Raw genomic sequence first — 4,222 nt, forward strand, 5'->3', positions numbered from 1 at the left:
TAAAATTGCCTAAATCACTTTTCTAAACACATGTCATCACGAATTTCGCCTCAAAAGCCAAATAATGCAAGTTCTATTAGATTCAAATTGTCATTCCACCAACCCTAGTCAAACACATATAATACAATCCAAAATGTTGTCTTTTCAAAACATATTAAAAATTTCCCACAAAACTTTCTAAATTCAACTCTAAAACAATTGAACCAAGCACACAGTTGAATTCAATTTCCTTTTCACGAGCAAAGACAGAGCAACTACAGACAAGAATGATGGTTTAACATTTACACTAACCACAGAAAATAACACAACAGACTAAAGAAAACTAAACTAAACAACACAGAAAACAAAAATAAAACAAAATAAGCTCCCCCCCAAACTTAAGATGCACATTGTCCCCAATGTGATAAAGAAAAGAACAAGGGAAGAGAACTTACCTGACGCCACATCAATATGGTGGTGGAGGTGGTGGAGGTAGTGGGGGCTTGAGGTGGTGGCCACCCTTTGCATCCTTAAAAGCCATTGTGCCATACGAAGAGAATTCCTTTCCACTGTTGAGAATATTGAAATTATCCCCAATGTCATCAAAACCTTCAAACTTGCCACACAATAATCTTTTCATACGATGTCGAACTGTTCGAAATCGTTCTTTGGCCTTCTTCCTCTTCATACCAATTGAATCTTGACCATCATTCACCACATCAACTCTACAATAGGTAGGAATTGCAGTTGCTGCAAAAACATTAAAACTTATCTCCTCATTTTGGACTTGCAACCTTAACTCCCCCTTTTGTACGTCAATTAAAGCTCGTCATGTGGCTAAGAATGGTCTTCCAAGAATGATTGGGACATTGGCATCCTCCTCCATATCAAGTACAATGAAATCTGCTGGGAAGATGAATTTGTCCACTTTTACCAAAACATCTTCAATGATACCCCGAGGATGTGCTATTGATCTGTTTGCCAACTGAAGAGTCACTGTTGTAGGTCTTGCTTCCCCCAGCTCCAATCTTTTGAACACAGAAAGCGGCATTAGATTAATGCTCGCCCCCAAATCGCATAGAGCATTCATGCTCTCAAAATTCCCAATAGTGCAGGGTATTGTGAAACTCCCAGGATCTCTCAGTTTCTGAGGAAGCTTCCTTTGCAGAATGGCGCTGCACTCTTCAGTGAGTGCCACCGTCTCATAGTCTTCCATCTTCCTCTTCTTGGACAGTATTTCCTTCATAAACTTCACATAACTTGGCATTTGTTCAAGTGCCTCGGCAAAAGGTATGTTAATGTGAAGCTTTCGAAAAATATCTAGAAATTTCGAAAATTGTTTGTCAAGAGTCTTCTTTTGAAGTCGCTGAGGGTATGGAATCTTGATGTGGTGCTCATAACTCACTGGTGACTGATTCTTCTCAAGGTCTTCAATAACCTCTTTTTCTACCTTACCCTCATTCTCAGCTTCAACCTTTTGTGCAGGTGTAAACTTCTTGACTGGCTCTTCCAACTTCTTCCCACTCCTCAAAGAGATTGCATTGCACTGCTCTTTAGGATTTACCTCTGTATTACTTGGAAAATTTCCTTGAGGCCTATTTTGCAACATATTCGCCAATTGACCAACTTGCATCTCAAGATTCCTGATGGAAGAGCGAGTTTCTATCATAAACTGTGTTTGAGTGTTGGCGAGGGTCAACAATGCAGCTTGTAATTCATTAGGTCTTTCAGGTGGAGCTTGATTCATTGACTGTTGAGTCCTAGGCTGTTGTGAGGAAGAGGCTTGATGCATAGGTGACTGAGGCATATTATTATGAAATTGGCCCTGAAACTGAGGTTGCTGGCCCTGATTATTCCTCCAAGAAAAATTAGGATGATTTCGCCACCCTGGATTGTAAGTATTGGCGAAAGGATTATTTACTGGCCTTTGAAAGTTTTCCACCGCTTGAACCTGAGCTTGATCCATCGGAATGTTATTATTCATACAGATAGGGCACTGATCAACAGAATGAACACCACCACACATTTCACACCTCACTGCCATCTGAACTGCATTAGCAGATACACTGCTCTGTTGTAACTGCTTTGTCAGAGAGGCTACTTGCGTTGTTAAAGCAGTAATTGCATCTAGCTCATGCACCCCAGCTATCTTTCTGACTCCTGATGATCTCTCCTCAGACCATTAATGGTTGTTTGTAGCCATGTCCTCCAACAGCTCATAAGCACCAGTTGCGCTCTTGCTCATAAAAGTGCCACCCGCTGCAGCATCAATAATGGTTCTGGTCGTCGGACATAAACCATTGTAGAAATTCTGTACTAGCATCCACTGTTCAATGCCATGATGAGGACATCTTCTCAGGAGTTCCTTAAACCTTTCCCACGCCTCATACAATGACTCTCCGTCATTCTGGCAAAAGTTATTTATCTCTCCCCTCAATTTAGCAGCTTTGGACGGAGGGAAGAATTTGGACAAAAATTTCTGAGCTAGATCTTGCCAGGTGACGATAGAGTTTGGCTGCAGAGAGTTCAGCCAAATTTTTGCTCTGTCCCTTAGAGAAAATGGGAAAAGCCTGAGCTTGATTGCGTCATCACTCACCCCATTATATTTGAAGGTTCCACACAACTCCAGAAAGTTGGACAAATGGGTGTGAGGATCTTCAGAGGGCAACCCATTGAATTGCACAGAGGACTGCACCATTTGTAAAATAGCAGGCTTGATTTCGAAGTTGTTGGCCTCTACAGCTGGTGGGCGTATACTATTTTGTACTCCCGTCAGAGTGGGTAGCACATAATCTCTCAGGCTCCTCTCAGCGTTGGTCTGAGCCTGAACCCCTTGTACAACTCCTGGATTTAGACCATTCCTGCCATCCCCTTCATTCTATGCCATCTTTACAGATTTATGGGCCTCTCTCTTCTTCTTTCTGATTTGATTGCAAGACTTCTCAACCTCAGGATTCAGAGGAACAAGTGTGTCCTTTCCTTTTCTGCCACGCATATACCAAAATTCACCTGAGATAGACAAATTAAGCAACTAAACAGATTAGAAACGAGAGAAATTAAAATCAAATTAGAATAAAAATTAATTAGACTGATATTGATAATTTTCAGTCCCCGGCAACGGCGCCAAAAACTTGTTGCGATAATTTTGCTATGCAAGTGCACACAGTCGCAAACTCGTAATAAAATGGTAAAACCAAGTATCGTCCTCAAGGACTGAGTTATCAATTACCAGTCAATTAATTTCTTGTTCTATTTGATGAATTAAAATTCTTGATTTTTGTAAAATACAGCAAAAGAACCAATGAAGTGCAGAAATAATAATCGACAATTAAATAGAATAATAACTAATAATAAGACTTTTAATTTAATCACTGAGAAACAATTAGGATATTCAATCTCATCAACTATCCTTCCTATTATTCCCTAATGCAAAGTATGAATTCTTCTTATTTTTTTACCTAATTCAATTAACAAGTTGAAACAGCAGCCTATAATCATACTATGAATTATAAACTCAACCTAGGTGACAATTTCCTATATTTCTATGGTAAATTGAACCACAAAGGTAGCATTAAATTCCACAACTTAATAACAGTTACATAATTAATTCAGATACTTTCGTTCTAAATTAGAATTATGTCCAATATAACCCAAGCATAATTAAATCTCACTTCTCAGATTTTGACTTAAAAACATATGAATGTGACTAAAGATGGCCAATCAATAATCACTCTATAAGAACAGATTATATGGAATTGAAGAAGATTGAAGAAGAGGAAATTAAAATTGCATTAGGTCATAACAGAAATTCAAGAGATTCAATTGAACATCCTAAACAGAAAATTAGTTCATAGTCATAGTGCTAATCACAACAGAAATTAAAGATAACATCAGGAAGAAAAACATGTAAAAATACTCTAAGCTTGAGCCTTCAAAACCAGAACTCCTCCCTTCGTCCGTACGTCCTTCTCTCTTCTTTTTCCCCTCTTAAAAACCTAAGATTTCGAATTTTAAAGAGGCGGGCCGCGGCTCTTCATACACTATGCCGCGGCCCGTATCCACATTCCTGGGCAAAAAAGCCCTTTCCATGCCGCGGCCCTCCGAAGCCATGCCGCGGCCCGTACCAACGAATTCTGGGCAAAATGCCCATCTATGCCGCGGCCCTCCATAGCTATGCCGCGGCCCTAAGATGTCCTAAAAAACAATGCTTCTGTTTCTTCCCCTAGCCGCGGCTCTACTTTGC

General features: G+C 39.9%; 1 non-coding gene across 1 annotated transcript; it reads left to right on the top strand.

The window, feature by feature from the left end:
• Nucleotides 1-2,312: 2,312 nt before the first annotated feature.
• On the top strand, nt 2,313-2,419 carry LOC133781095 (small nucleolar RNA R71). Its single transcript, XR_009869891.1, has one exon. It is a non-coding gene; the product is annotated as a small nucleolar RNA R71 (small nucleolar RNA).
• The last annotated feature ends 1,803 nt before the right edge of the window (nt 2,420-4,222 follow it).

This window comes from Humulus lupulus, chromosome 5, assembly GCF_963169125.1.
Source record: "Humulus lupulus chromosome 5, drHumLupu1.1, whole genome shotgun sequence".
Classification (NCBI taxonomy): domain Eukaryota; kingdom Viridiplantae; phylum Streptophyta; class Magnoliopsida; order Rosales; family Cannabaceae; genus Humulus; species Humulus lupulus.